At 39.0% G+C, this 17023-nt stretch overlaps 1 protein-coding gene across 1 annotated transcript in view; it reads right to left on the reverse strand.

Moving 5' to 3' along the window:
- The window catches only part of LOC129820931 (5-hydroxytryptamine receptor 1F-like), a 39032-nt gene extending 30648 nt beyond the window's left edge, over positions 1-8384 (reverse strand). The window contains exon 1 of the mRNA XM_055878058.1: positions 7823-8384. The gene's annotated coding sequence lies outside the window, so the exon portion shown is untranslated. The remainder of the gene's footprint in view (positions 1-7822) is intronic.
- Between the last annotated feature and the right edge of the window lie 8639 nt (positions 8385-17023).

Consider the following 17023-nt stretch of genomic DNA (forward strand, 5'->3'; position numbering starts at 1 on the left):
TGACTTTAATGAGAAAACAGTTGTCAGATAATGTCTGACTCTGAACTGTGCAGCTGCTTAACACTCTTACAGTACTCCCAACATATCTAATTGGTGGCTTGGTAAACCATATTTTCAGAATACACTAAGACTTTTCTGTAATTTCAACAGTAAACACTGTAGAATGCATGGTAAAAAAAACTTAAATGTGTTTTACAGAATTAATGCTACAGATTGAAGTGCATTATGGGTAAAATGCAGAAACATACTGCTAACTGTAATTGGAAGCCTCTTGTAAAAATTACTCTAACATATTGTATTTCTTTACAGTAATAGCTTATGACTACTGTGACTACGCATGCTGTCGGGTGAGACGCATGAAGCTGGTAGGGGCTTACCTTTGTGCACTCAGGGAGTTAACTACTTTGGATTTTATTAAATCAGAAGACATTATCCTGGGTGACCTAAATTATGATTGGGAAATGCAGGCTTCAGACAATTTAAAAGGCATGTGTGATGATCTAAATCTAACCCAGCTGGTGGCTAAGCCTACGCGGCCCAACCCTTGAGATCCTTCAAAGTCAACTCTGATCTTATTTTAATGAATACACCAGAGTTCTACTGGTGTCTTCCTCAGGACATTAAAGACCATTTCCCAGTTGTTTGTGTTAGATGTGACAATACAAAAATCAAAGCCTCGTGTAATCACCTAGAGGAACTTTAAAAGCTTAAGTGGACAGGCTTTTTTACATTCTTTATTTTAGTGACATTGATTGCATTTCCGCTATCCCTGAACCTGATTTAGCTTTGAGCCTTTTTGCAGATGTCTTCAATACTATCGTGGATAATCATGCTTCCTTAAAACAAAATAAGGGTTAAGGTAGATCGAATACCTGGTACACTCCAGAATTGTCAGAAGTCACTCATCAAAGAGATGATGCTTGGGTCAAGTCCAGAAACACAGGCTTAGGCCCGGACTGGCAAGCTTTTAAGCAACTGAAGAATCACTGTGTAAGACAAATCAGAAAGTAATCAGATTTAGCCTATATAACTGCTCTGCGAACCCGGAAACATTTTTGAAAACTATCAAATTGAATTAAACACCATGGGAGACAGAGAGCTGGTTTCAAGTGCAGGGTGCAGCAGGTGTTTATTGCAAAGGACCACAGTAGGAGGCAGGTAGCTGGGTGCAGGGGCAGGCAGAAGGTCATACACAGGGGGTCCAACGGTACAGGCAGGAAAAAGGCTAGTAATGTAGTCCTGGAGATCAGGCAATAGGTAGACAACAGGACATCCGATAGGCTAAAATACAGGCGGGGAATACGCAAAAGACGTCGTTAGTGAGGCAGGCAAAAACCATTATAAACGGGAGGAGTAAATTACAGGAAACCCAGAGCTCAGAAAGACATGTGTCACAAAACAAACAATGCCTCACAGTGATGGGGTTAAAAAGAACTGAACTAAATAGTGTGTGATAATGACATACAGGTGTGTGAATCACCATTTTATTTCAGTGGGCTATCTTTTTGAAATAACTTCTAAGCCTATTCACAGTGATATTGGGCTGGATGCTGATAGGGGAAACTTGCTGAATTATCAGAAATTATAGTCAAAGCTTTTCTTTTAGGCTATTTACAGAAAAATAAGTCCTGGATGCTTTGTTAGCAATAGACAACAAGAAATCCACAGAGGCCAACCAACTGGATCCCGGTCTGCTTAAGTGTGCAGCGCCCATCATTGTTGGCTCAATAAGCTACAGTTTGTATTTAACATTATCAGGAAATATTCAAAAAAGTATGGAAATCACTCCATAAGGGCGAGGATAGTAGTTATCTTAATAATTATCAACCCATTTCAAGGCTTCCTTGTCAAGCAAGGATTTTTGAATCTTTGTTAAATGTACAATTTTGCTCTTTTTTATCAGAGAAATGTATTTTGAATGTAAACCAAGGAGTGTTTAGGCCTGGGCATAGCACTATTACAGCAATCACTTTAGTTGTTAACGATCTTGTCAATGCTTTAGATACTAAAATGAAATGTGCTGCTTTGTTTGTGGACCTGTCAAAAGCTTTTGAAACGGTTGATCATGATATTTTTTTGAATAAGTTGTCCTCGATAGGCCTGAGCTCTGACACCTGTTCATGGTTTCATGATCATCTTAGTGACAGAACTCAGGCCATCGTGATTGATGGGGTTAAGTCTGAATTTCTCGAAGTACATAAAGGTGTACCACAGGGGTCAATTTTGGGACCAGTTCTCTTCACTATTTATATAAACCCCATTGGTCAATCTGTTAGACTGTAAACTTCATCTATATGCAAATTATAGTATTAGGGATGCTATTGCCCCGACTGTTGATCTGGCTGTGTAAAAACTACAGTCATATTTTATAGCCATGCAGGAATCCCTTGCTGTTTTTAAAACGTGTGCTTAATATAGGCAAAACGAAATACATGTTATTTTCAAACTCTCGTAAGAATGTTTCAGATGAACTACATATTCACTCATTAGGTGGTTCTCCAATCGAATGTGTTCCCACATAAAATACTTAGGCATTTTGATTGATATGGATTTGACATTTAAAAAACATATAGAGGAGCTGGTTAAGAAGCTAAGTTAAATTAGCTTTTTCTACAGAAACAGATGCCGCCTTTCTCTAGGCAGTAGGGTGCAGATTATTCAGTCAACCTTTTTATTTCTTCTTGATTATGGTGATATTATTCATCAAAGTGCAGCTGCTCCTACTCTTAAACCTTTGGATGCCATCTACCATAGTGCAGTTTTGATACTCATCACTGTATCCTGTATCAAAAGGTTGGCTGGACTTCGCTAAAGACTTGTAGATCTCTACATTACTCCCTTTTTGTTTACAAGGCCCTAATTCATAAACTTCCATGTTATCTAACTTTGATGTTGAAGTATAGACACCTGACTTGCCTAACCCGTTCACAGGATTAGCTACCTCTAGAAGTTCCTAGGGTCTACTTCTAGGGTAAATCTGCTTTTAGTTTTAATGCGTTGTATTGCTGAAACAAAATTCTAAATACATTTAAGATTAATGTTCTGGTGCTGTTCGTGCAATTTCAAATATCGATTTCAAAAAAACTTCTGGTTTAACAGTACATTACTGTAAAGAAGTGCTTTCTTTACAGCAATGTACTGTTAAACCAAAGTTTATTTGGAATTTACAGTAACATACTGTACCTTTATTTTACAGTAACTTACAGTTAACTGGTTGCTAGTAAGTTACCGCAAAAACAAGTTACGTTTTTTTACTATGTCATTTAATTCCACCACACAGAATACAGAATGTCAGGTAGCCTAGTGGTTAGAGTGTTGGGCCAGTAAACTAAAGGTTGCGGGATTGAATCCCCAAGCTGACAAGGTGAAAATCTGTTCCCCGGGCGCCAAAGATGTGGATATCGATTAAGGAAGCCCCCGCACGCCTCTGATTCAGAGGGTTAAATGCGGAAGACACATTTTAGTTGTACAACTGACTTTTTAGAGCCAAAAACATTGGTCATTAGTGGGTGCATGGTATTGTTGTTTCTGTCTCATTAACATATTTTGAAGCGTGCCATGTAAGAGGCTACATTTGTTGCACCTGTGAGTGAGAGTTTAACTGATATGTGATAGTAGTGCTCCAACAATTACATGTGTAAAGAGGACAGATTGGAGTGGCAGCAAGACTGACGGACTGTATGAATAGACTGACATATTTTTCTGATTATTTTTTGATTGATTGCTTGATTGCTTTTGTTTTTGTTTGATTGGTTGACTATTTGGTTTTCCTAATTTGAATTGATTGATTACTTATTGTTTGAATTGTTTATTATTTGGAATGTTTAATTATGGATAGAATTTAATTGTTTAACATTTTCAACTGTAATGATTTTAGGAAAAAACAAATGAATTGACCTTTAAATGGTTGAGTATTTGCCATGTCCTTGGTCTGTTTGGCACAGTAGTCACTGTATACAGTGCATTCGGAAAGTATTCAGACCCCTTCCCTTTTTCCACATTTTGTTATGTTACAGCTAGAGGTCGACCGATTATGATTTTTCAACGCCATAACGATTATTGGGGGACCAAAAAAAGCCGATACCGATTAAATCGGCCGATTTTTATTTATTTATTTGTAATAATGACAATTACAACAATACTGAATGGACACTTATTTTAACTTAATATAATACATCAATAATATCAATTTAGCCTCAAATAAATAATGAAACATGTTCAATTTGGTTTAAATAATGCAAAAACAAAGTGTTGGAAAAGAAAGTAAAAGTGCAATATGTGCCATGTAAAAAGCTAACGTTTAAGTTCCTTGCTCAGAACATGAGAACATATGAAAGCTGGTGGTTCCTTTTAACATGAGTCTTCAATATTCCCAGGTAAGAACTTTTAGGTTGTAGTTATTATAGGACTATTTCTCTCTATACCATTTGTATTTCATATACCTTTGACTATTGGATGTTCTTATAGGCACTTTAGTATTGCCAGTGTAACAGTATAGCTTCCGTCCCTCTCCTCGCCCCAACCTGGGCTCGAACCAGGAACACATCGACAACAGCCACCCTCGAAGCATCGTTACCCATCGCTCCACAAAAGCTTGCAGAGCAAGGGGAACAACTACTTCAAGGTCTCAGAGTGAGTTACGTCACCGATTGAAACGCTATTAGCGCGCACCCCACTAATTAGCTAGCCATTTCACATTGGTTACACCAGCCTAATCTCGGGAGTTGATAGGCTTGAAGTCATAAACAGCTCAATGCTTGAAGCATTGCGAAGAGCTGCTGGCAAACGCACAAAAGTGCTGTTTGAATGAATGCTTACGAGCCTGCTGCTGCCTACTCCTGCTCAGTTAGACTGCTCTATCAAATATCAAATCATAGACTTAACTACAGTATAACATAATAACACACAGAAATACGAGCCTTATGTCATTAATATGGTCAAATCCGGAAACTATCATTTCGAGAACAAAACATTTATTCTTTCAGTGAAATACGGAACCGTTCCGTATTTTATTTAACGGGTGGCATCCATAAGTCTAAATATTGCTGTTACATTGCACAACCTTCAATGTTATGTCATAATTACGTAACATTCTGGCAAATTAGATTGCAACGAGCCAGGCGGCACAAACTGTTGCATATACCCTGACTCTGCATGCAATTAACGCAAGAGAAGTGACACAATTTCACTAGTTTAATATTGCCTGCTAACCTGGATTTCTTTTAACTAAATATGCAGGTTTAAAAAAATATACCTCTGTGTAATGATTTTAAGAAAGGCATTGATGTTTATGGTTAGGTACATTCGTGCAACGATCGTGCTTTTTTCGCAAATGCGCTTTTGTTAAATCATCCCCGTTTGGCGAAGTTGCCTGTCTTTGTTAGGAAGAAATAATCTTCTAGTCTTCACACAGTTCGCAACAAGCCAGGCGGCCCAAACTGCTGCATATACCCTGACTCTGTAGAACAGAACGCAAGAGAAGTGACACAATTTCCCTAGTTAAAAGAAATTCATGTTAGCAGGAAATATTAACTAAATATGCAGATTTAAAAATATATAATTGTTTATTGATTTTAAGAAAGGCGTTGATGTTTATGGTTAGGTACATATTGGTGCAACGACAGTGCTTTTTTTGCGAATGCGCTTGTCAAATAACCGTTTGGCGAAGTAGGCTATGATTCAATGATAAATTAACAGGCACCGCATCGATTATATGCAACGCAGGACAAGCTAGATAAACTAGTAATATCATCAATCATGTGTAGTTAACTAGTGATTATGTTAAGATTGATTGTTTTTTATAAGATACGTTTAATGCTAGCTAGCACCCTACCGTGGCTCCTTGCTGCACTCGCATAACAGGTAGTCAGCCTGCCAGGTAGTCAGCCTGCCACGCAGTCTCCTCGTGGAGTGCAATGTAATCGGCCATGATCGGTTTCCAAAAATGCAGATTACCGATTGTTATGAAAATTTGAAATCGGCCATTCCGATTAACTAACCTGTACCCCTGCAAATTGACTCGGTACCCCCTGTATATAGCCTAGTTATTGTTATGTACATTTCTTGTTTACTTTTTGATTGATTTGATTTTTTTACTTTAGTTTATTTAGTCAATATTTTATTAACTCTATTTCTTGAACTGTTTTGTTGGTTAAGGGCTTGTAAAAAAGTTTTTCACAGTAAGGTCTACCTACACCTGTTGTATTAGGCACATGTGACAAATAAAATTTGATTTGATTATTAGTCAAGGAATGAAATACATGCTGTACATTTAAAACACCACACATAGCCTACATATCAGTATGTACACACAATATATAGGTCTAATATATAATTCAGTGCAAATTACATAACAATATATATTAAATGGCTGTGTCTCTTCACAGTCCCCTTTGTGCAGTAAGGTGTTATTTTATCTATTTTTTATTACTGGTTTTATTGCTAGCTTGAGTTACCTGGAGTGGCAGAGTTCCATGTAGTAATGCATATATTTAATACTGTTCGCTTCCTAGTCTCTGGACCTGGGGACTGTGAAGAGACCTCTGGTTGCATGTCTTGTGTTGTACCGATGAGTGTCTGAACTGTGTGTCAACAGCTTGAACAGACAGTTCCGTACCTTCATCATATCAATACCTCGCACAAAGACCAATAGTGATGCAATCAATCTCTCCTCAACTTTGAGCCAGGAGAGACTGACATGCATGTTACTGACACTCCCTCCGTGTACGTCTAAGTGTGATATGTGCTGCTTTCTTTAGGACCAACTGCAATTTACTTATGTCCTTTGCCGCACATGACCACACAGCTGGGCAGTAATCCAGGTGCAACAAAACTAGGGCCTTTAGGACCTGTCTGGTCGACTGAGGTGTCAAGAAGGCAGAGCAACACCCTATCATGGACAGACCTCTTCCCATTTTTGCAACCATTGAGTCTATATGTATAATGCTGTATTGTTTAATGCAGTACTGTTTTTCTTACTGTAAATGTTTTTACAGCATCCCTGCTGTAAAGTAACATTACATTATTTAGCTGGCAACTCTGCTGCCAGTACAATGCTGTAAATTTACAGGGGAAAGTTTTACAGTGTAGCTTCGCCAACACTGGGTTTGGTTTACTTCCCTAGCACTACACAGCTGATTCAAATAACCAACCCATCATCAAGCAAAATGTGCACCCAGGTGGGGCCCCAGGACCGTGTTTGGGAAACCCTGCATTACAGGACTGCTCTGAATGCTTGCTCTCATTAGAAAATGGGTCAAATTAGTAATTAATACAGAAACACACAGCCAGGCTATAAGAATGGGAGGATAGTGGATGAAGGGAAAAGAGGAAGAGGGGAAGAGAGGAAGGGAGGGTTGAGAGGGGGTTGAAGCTTTCCTCTCCCTGCTAGTTAAAAACCAGTGACAATCTAAATAGCCACCTGCACAGGAACTCTATATAAATCACTATGGAACAGATGCAGAAGCCCTATCTTCATTAAATGCATAATGCACAGGACCATGAAACAAGACCAGGGACGATCATGTTCAGGGGAAACTGTAGTCAGAAGGTTACTATCTTGGTTTCGTTAAAATCATTTCTCAATTTCAAGACAATTAAAAAGAGTCATTTCAGTAGGCTAAAACATAATGCTGTGAATGGAAGGAGAATGGAAGGAAATGGTTCCAAGGCCACCTGCAACTGCAAGCCATTCATTTGGAAATCCCGCACATTCAACTTATCTGTTCGGTTGCAAAAATTCACACCTCACGGAAAGTGAAATTATTTAGAATTTGCAATATTATAACGACCGACCGTGAATAAACTCGCAGCATTTCCTCACCTGTGTTCTCAACGGCGATAAAGCTGACAGTTGTGGGTTGATCTTCTGAATGGTGTCCTCCCGCCTATGTACCGGTGTTTCGTTCCCTGGCCGGGGTTTGTAGGTTTGGGTGTTTGAGCGGGGCGGAGGATGTAGCGAGGAGGTGATGTACACTGTATATCATATAGATCTACTCTACACGGCGACTCTCTTTGGTTACTGACGCCCTCACGGCATCCACGAATGCGCAATTGGGAGCCCGCACGCGCAAGGGTGGTCCTCCAACATTTAATATCGTGCACCAGCAGCGCTCAATAGCCAGGGAATTGAGCTGTAGTCAGTGCTTTTTTGAGCTCTAAGCATGATTTTTTCCCCACACTTTTTGCTATGTAAAAATTCAAAGAAAAGTGATCAAAATTCATTCGAATTGCCTCTTCGTTAATTCTCCTGCCCCCACAAAAAAACGTAATGTGAAAAGTTGCTTTTCAGCCCGGGCCTAATATTCTAAGCGTTGATTCGGGGTGGGCTGGGCCGGATTTATGATTTGCGCAACATTGTAACCTACGTTTGAGACCAACGGGTGGCGGTGGCTGTGTGAGAAGCGTGCCAGTATCTCTCACATAACTAGAATGAGATTAACTTCATATGATCTCTCACCCTCTCTGATAGACATGAGCCTGCAACTCTCATCTCTCCAGCGTTGCACTTCATCATGTGCTTCCTTATAGAATCGCGCGAAGGGCTCTGAAGGAACTGCAGCACCCCTGATGAATGTATATGCATTTGCCAAAGTTATATAATTACCACTGTCTGTTCAGAAACAAATGAAATAATTCAGAATAGCCTACTACACCATGGGAAGGCCTATCATTTAGCCACAGAGGATCTATAGCTTCTTCTTTTTTTAAATAGCCTAGCTGTGGATTGTAGCCAAATAACAAGGCCTGCAGTCGGTAACGCGAGGCAAATCTGTCAGCGAAAAAACAGCATTTAGACAAAACAGGCCTTTAGCCATTTTTCAAATACAATCGAGGGAAAACACAGGTTGGAAAGCAAATGGCTCCTGCTGAAAAGAGAAGACTATGCTGTAGGTTACCAAAATATTTGATCAACTTCCTAATATTGTGTTATAAAGTAAAACAAAAGAGAGGTAAGCTTTTTGTACGAGCGCATCCGCCATCACCAGCAAGTGAGCTGCTCATCATTGGGTGAGTCAGTGAAACTGAAAAGCATTTTTAGGATATCATTTCCTCCTCATATTGTAGTCTACAATATGTCTCCACACCTAGGACTAGGCTATTGATGCATTCAAGACCAGGTCGTTTTTATTGATCTCAGTTTGTCAGTATCAAAGTAGCCTGCCATTTCGATAATTTATTTGTGAGGTATTAAAAAGGATTCTGCGCTCACTTTTTGTTCTGGCACCTCCCGATTTTGAAATTATTAAGCACTGGCTATAAGTAGGTAGCCAATCTGCGCGGAACCTGTTTGAAGCTAGCCACAATAACGATTATTTCTGTTTTGCTTCAAAATAAAAGTCCCTTATTGAAAGCGATTCAAACGGATACAAATAGTGGAATCATGATATATTTGGACTAGATAATGCTAAACAAGGTCGGAATGTTATATAAATTCAACAAAATACAAATTAGTTAATTGCAGTTGAACTCTCACTGTGAATATATTAGACTTTAGTATTGCATGGGGGCCATACTTAGAGTGCAATCAGAAATTGTTCATACCCCTTCATCTTTTCCACATTTTGTTACATTACAGCCTTATTCTAAAATATATATTTTTTTATCTCATCAATATACACACAATACCCCATAATGACAAAGCGAAAACAGGTTTTTAGAAATGTTTGCCAATGTATGAAAAAACAACAGAAATACCTTATTTACATAAGTATTCAGACCCTTTGCTATAAGACTCGAAATTGAGCTCAGGTGCACCCTGTTTCCATTGATGATCCTTGAGATGTTTCTACAACTTGATTGGAGTCCACCTGTGGTAAATTCAATTGAATGGACATGATTTGGAAAGGAACACACCTGTCTATATAAGGTCCTACAGTTGACAGTGCATGTCAGAGCAAAAATCAAGCCATTTTTTTTTTTTACCTTTATTTAACTAGGCAAGTCAGTTAAGAACAAATTCTTATTTTCAATGACGGCCTAGGAACAGTGGGTTAACTGCCTGTTCAGGGGCAGAACGACAGATTTGTACCTTGTCAGCTCGGGGATTTGAACTTGCAACCTTCCGGTTACTAGTCCAACGCTCTAACCACTAGGCTACGCTGCCGCCCCGCCATGAGGTCAAAGGAATTGTCTGTAGAGCTTCGTGACAGGATTGTGTCAAGGCACAGATCTGGGGAAGGGTACCTAGACATTTCTGCAGCATTGAAGGTCCCCTAGAGCACAGTGGCCTCCATCATTCTTAAATGGAAGAAATTTCGAACCACCAAGATTCGTCCTAGAGCTGACGGCCTGGCCAAACTGAGCAATCGGGGGAGGAGGGCCTTGGTCAGGGAGGTGACCAAGAATCCGATGGTCACTCTGACAGAGTTCGTCTGTGGAGATGGGAGAACCTTCCAGAAGGTCAGCACTCCACCAATCAGGCATTTATGGTAGAAAGGCAAAACGGAAGCCACCTCTCAGTAAAAAGCACATGACAGCCCACTTTGAGTTTGCCAAAAGGCACCTAAAGGACTCTCTGACCATGAGAAACAAGATTCTCTGGTCTAATGAAACCAAGATTGAACTCTTTGGCCTGAATGCAGAGCGTCACATCTGGAGGAAACCAGGCACCGCTCATCAGCTGGCCAATACCAAGAGATTCAAAATCTCAATGAGCCCTTCCTGGTTAAATAAAGGATAAATAACACACTATGGTGAAGCATGGTGGTGGCAGCAACATGCTGTGGGGATGTTTTTCAGTGGCAGGGACTGGGAGACAAGTCAGGATCGAGGGAAAGATGAACAAAGCAAAGTACAGAGAGATCCTTGATGAAAACCTGCTCCAGATTGCTCAGGGCCTCAGACTGGGGAGAAGGTTCACCTTCCAACAGGACAACGACCCTAAGCAGACAGCCAAGACAACACAAGAGTTGCTTTGGGACATGTCCCTGAATGTCCTTGAGTGGCCCAGCCGGAGCCCAGACTTGAATCCGCTCAAACATCTCGGGAATGACCTGAAAATAGCTGTGCAGCGACGCTCCCCATCCAACCTGACAGAGCTTGAAAGGATCTGCAGAGAAGAATGGGAGAATCTCCCCAAATACAAGTGTGCCAAGCTTGTAGCGTCATATCCAAGGAGACTCAAGGCTGTAATTGCTGCCAAAGGTGCTGTTTTTGCTTTGTCATTATGAGGTATTGTGTGTGGATTGATGAGTAAAAAAAAAAAATGTAATTCCTAAGGCTGTAATGTAACAAAATGTGGAAAAAGTGAAGGTGTCTGAATGCTTTCTGAATGCACTGTATATGCAATGTACAGCCTTACCTATGGATCTTGGGTGCATTAAATGGGGTATCAGCCTACTTACTCAGTGACACCCACAGAACACTACTGTGAAGAGTTTTCACAGATATTAGCATCATAGCACTTATTGCGAGACTTTGAAAATGGTTTGAAATGAGCCACATTAAGCTCACCAGTCAACCAACTATGTATTTAACATTCATATTGCAATGTACAGCCTTACCTATAGATCTTAGGTCCATGAAATGGGGTATCAGCCTACCCAGTGACACCAAAAGATCGGGATCCTCCCGAAGGGGCCCAGGGACTTTTAAAATATTTAAAAATATTACAATTTTTAAAATATTTGTTTTAGCTCACATTAGGGAACTTTAACTGAGGTAAATCACCTCGCTAAAAAGCCTATTGTGCGTATTGAACATTCATAATGCAATGTACAGCCTTACCCATGGATATTGGGTCCATGAAACGGAGTATCAACCTACGCAGTGACATCCACAGATTAGAACTATTAAAGGGATACTTCGGGATTATGGCAATGAGGCCCTTTATCTACTTCCCCAGAGTCAGATGAACTCGTGGATACCATTTTTATGTCTCTGCGTGTGGTTTGAAGGAAGTTGCTAACTAGTGCTGGCGTAATGGAATCCATTATCCAAGTATATAAAGGGCCTCATTGCCAAAATCCCGAAGTATCCCTTTAAGAGTTTTCATGCACAATAGCATCATAGCACTTATTGGTGGACTTTGAAACCGGTGTGAAATGAGCCACATTAAGCTCACCAGTAAACATACTATGTATTGAACATTCATACTGCAATGTACTTACTGCCTTACCTTATATCCCAGCAAAAATGCCATGCATTAAAGGTGCAATATGCAGAAAACATTCTGCCATCTCCTGGTTGCTAAAATTCTAATAGTTCACCTAATTTAAGTATATGTGGCAAAACAATCAATGATAGTGTAGAGAATCATTGTACCATCTAAACTGCTGTGAAATATATTTTCATTAACCACAAATATGGACACTTAAGAACCGGACGCATAGAAATAGTGCACATAGAAAATATATACTGCTTATTAGACTTGCTTTCAATGAGAATGACAGATCTATAACTCACATTTCTATGTTAATTTGGTCCGGTCGCCCAAAAAGTTACATATTTCAACTTTAAGCCTGAGAAGAAAACACTTTTTTATTTATTTTTCTCAACTGCCATTGGCTCAACCTTTGGCCCAACTTACCCCAAGGCAAACATTTGGACTAGAGGTCGACCGATTAATCGGAATGGCCGATTTCAAGTTTTCATAACAATCGGAAATCGGTGTTTTTGGGGTCCGATTTGCCTATTTTTGTTTATTTATATATATATATATATATATTTTTTGTTACACCTTTATTTAATCTTTATTTAACTAGGCAAGTCAGTTAAGAACACATTCTAATTTTCAATGACGGCCTAGGAACGTTCTGCCTCATTCGGGGGATCCAATCTTGCAACCTCACAGGTAACTAGTCCAATGCTCTAACACTGATTACATTGCACTCCACGAGGAGCCGGCCTGTTACGCGAATGCAGTAAGCTAAGGTAAATTGATAGCTAGCATTAAACTTATCTTATAAAAAACAATCAATCATTGACTGTCATTGCTCCAATGTGTACTTAACCATAAACATCAATGCCTTTCTTAAAATCAATACACAAGTATATATTTTTAAACCTGCATATTTAGCTAAAAGAAATCCAGGTTAGCAGGCAATATTAACCAGGTGAAATTGTGTCATTTCTCTTGCGTTCATTGCACGCAGAGTCAGGTTATATGCAACAGTTTGGGCCGCCTGGCTCTTTGCGAACTAATTTGCCAGAATTTTACGTAATTATGACATAACATTGAAGGTTGTGCAATGTAACAGGAATATTTCGACCTATAGATTCCACCCGTTAGATAAAATACGGAACGGAATAAGCGTTTTGTTTTCGAGGTGATAGTTTCCGGATTAGTCAAAGGTATATGGTTTAGAGAGAAATAGTCGACGCGTTTTAATTCCTGTAATAACTTGCGGCTGAACTTGAAAGGGGTTCCTTCGTTATTTTACCATTCATGTCTTCCATATGTCTTGATCTACTTCAAATAAGGTCTGTGTTTCGTGCAGGCTTAAACCGCCTCGATGTTTTGATACCCGTGTAAATCTCACTAGGATAAGGTAATGTTTGTCAACATATTTTCATAAATCCACTCTACAAAAAAATGTATCTTCGCTTATATTTAGCCAATATTGATCAGAGTTACCTTGTCCTATGGATATCTACACGGTTATAAAATTGGCAAGGTGGTGTAAGCCTACACGAAACACAGACCTTATTTTAAGTGAATCTAAAAAATATCCTATGGAATAAATGAAGGAACCGCTTTTCAGATTTTGCTAGAAGGTGTCATGGGAATTATGACTCGCACTTTGGTCGTCAATTCTTACCATGCCCATTATTAAAATAGGATTTCCTGCATATAGAAATGACAGTTTTTGTTTTCAACATTCATCACAGGTAACTTAAAGTCTATTTTTATTCAAACAGTTGAGAGTATTTGTCTCCTAAGCAGACTCTTCAGTATCATTGTCACTTCAGAGCTGTGTGTGTGTGTGTGTGTATTTATGTATTATATTAAGTTAAAATAAAAGTGTTCATTGTTCATTCAGTATTGTTGCAATTGTCATTATTACAAAAATGTGTGTGTGTGTGTATGATATATATATAAAACAATTTTGTTTATTTATAAATCGGCCGATTAAACGGTATCGGCTTTTTTGTCCTCCAATAATCGGTATCGGTATCGGCGTTGAAAAATCATAATCGGTCGACCTCTAATTTGGACTATATTTGCCCACATGGCTACAAGGATGCACTCATGCTAGGTTTAGGGCCTCATATTGAAGCTTACTCATATTACTCATCGCTTACTCATATTGACTCCAACTGAAGTGTAGAACAATCTCCAAATTCTGTAAAAAAATAAAAATTTACCTTGGTTTAGATACAAGCATCATGAAACCACCAACATAATACATTCATTTGACTTGGTAAAAATCTTTTTTTTTACCTATCACCTTTTCCATATGGAGTCTTCCTTCACAGACTCCATGAAATTATGACCTCTTCCTAAATATTTGGTAAAATTATACATTTTATTGATGGTTTCCTAGAAACAAGGGTGGCTATGTTACATGCACATGTTCATGAGAGTCTCAGTTTTTCATAGATAGCTTTTAATAGTTTGTAGCTCAAAATTCAAAAGCCACTCGCACATCTGAGCTATCTTTTTTGCAGGTGCATGGTAACAGTTGAAGAAAATGAGAAAATAGAAGGAACCTGCACACTGCTCTTGATAGCATCACTGCTCTTGATAGCATCACTGCTCTTGATAGTATCACTGCTCTTGATAGCATCACTGCTCTTGATAGCATCACTGCTCTTTAATAAGCTGTATGTATCGGCCTCACGGCCTTCGTCAGAGGTTTCACGGAGGCCGTGAGGCCGATACGTAAAGCTTATTAAAGAGCAGTGATGCTATCAAGAGCAGTGTACGGGTTCAACTGCTACTCTCTGTTGTTATCATCTAAGCATAGTCACTTTAATAACTCTACCTACATGTACATATTACCTCAATTACCTCGAATAACCGGTGCCCCCGCACATTGACTCTGTACCAGTACCCCCCTGTATATAGTCTCGCTATTGTATTTTTACTGCTTCTCTTTAATTACTTGTTACTTATTTCTTATCTGTTATTTTATTTTTTATTTTTTAACTGCATTGCTGGTTAGGGGCTCGTAAGTAAGCATTTCACTGTTGTATTCAGCACATTTGACTAATACAATTTGATTTGATTTGAGTCCCACTTTTTTCTCAATAGTTTGTAGCTCAAACCATTCGGAAAAGACCCGTCCCTGGGCCCCTTCGGGATCCTCCCTTGAGATCCTCCCTTGTCTCACAAACACCACTCTAGCTCAGCCCCCGTTAATCACACAGACTAATGGTTCGTATTTAAGGATGCAGAAGAAATTGATGAATCCAATAGTACGACCCAGACTGCAGCTCAACACACAGTGTTTAAAAGGTGGTAGAAGTCCCAAACGCACTGGCGTTACGGTGGGACTCATTGGGTTAATGTGGCTCATTTCACACCTGTTTCAAAGTCCTGCAATGTGTACTATGACACTAATATTTGTGAAAACTCTTCACAGTTGTGTTCTTTGTGTGTTACTGAGTAGGCTGATACCCCATTTCATGGACCCAAGAGCCATACTGTAGGTAAGGCTGTACATTGCAATATGAATGTCAATACGCACAATAGGCTATATAGTGAGGTGATTTCCCACAGTTAAAGTTCCCTAAACTGAGCTAATATTTGTGTAAACTCTTCAAAACTGCAATCTGTTGGTGTCACCAGGTAGGCTGATACCACAATTCACAGAACCAACAGTGCATATAAGTATGCCCCCAATGCAATTAGAATAAATCCACACTGCAATTTCAACTAATTGTTGTTATATAACAACATCCCAATCTTGTCCAAATATGGCATGATTCCATTTTAACTATGTTTATTTTGAAAACAAACTGCAAATTCCACTATCGTGGCTACCTGAACACAGGTCTGTGAAGAACAGTGCATCAGTACTCATTCAACAGCTAGGCATTGTAATTTACATTTGTCATAGCTTTTGTCCAGAGCAATTCACAGCAGTGAATGCATACATTTTCATACTGGACCCCATGGGAATTGAACCCAGAACCCTAGTGTTGCAAGCACCATGTCCTACCAACTGAGCCACACAGAATCACCTGCATCAAGCATAGACCATATATATGTATATATGTATAAATACTGTATATATATATATGTATGTATACATATATATATATACATATATATATGTATGTATGTATGTATATGTATATATGTATGTATGTATATGTATATATATATATGTGTGTATGTATACATATATTTATATATATGTGTATGTATATGTATATATATACATGTATATATATATGTATGTATATGTATATATATGTATATATGTGTATATATATGTATGTATACATCTATATATATATGTATATATATATATATATAAATTAGGTAACCATCATAATGTCACTTTTAGTGGCACATGGTTCTACAACACCACCATTACAGATAATGCCTACCAATATGAAAGTACTTGTTTTCTATGGTATCTGTGTTAAGTGGAAATGTTAGGGGAGATGAAAAGGAAGGAAACATGAAGACTGTTGTAGTTAACCTCTAACTGACCTCAGGCAGAACCTGTGCATGAATTATTATTGCCATCAAAATGCAAAGCTGAGATAACAGAGAGAAGTTTGGCAACATGTCAAAGTCAACAAAACTAATGGAAACTGCCATTCATACAGATTTACCAGTCAGATCTACAATCAGATATGCTCCAAAATACTTACACGCACGCAAGTGTACACCCACAAAGGAGGTTTGGGCCCAGTGCTTGTCTCTGCGGGTGGTATAGAACATTGCCGCCACACACACACGCACACAAACACATCCCAAACAAGTGCACTGCAAATTGTAAAACGTCAGGTGCTAGTTGTTGATTTGAGAACAATGTTTATGCAGAGATGTTATCAGCTCCTGTGCTATTAGAAGGACATGGGACTGGGTGAGGAGGGAACTGGGTGAACGATGATGAGGGGGGAG

The sequence above is a fragment of the Salvelinus fontinalis genome, chromosome 23 (genome assembly GCF_029448725.1).
Source record: "Salvelinus fontinalis isolate EN_2023a chromosome 23, ASM2944872v1, whole genome shotgun sequence".
NCBI lineage: Eukaryota > Metazoa > Chordata > Actinopteri > Salmoniformes > Salmonidae > Salvelinus > Salvelinus fontinalis.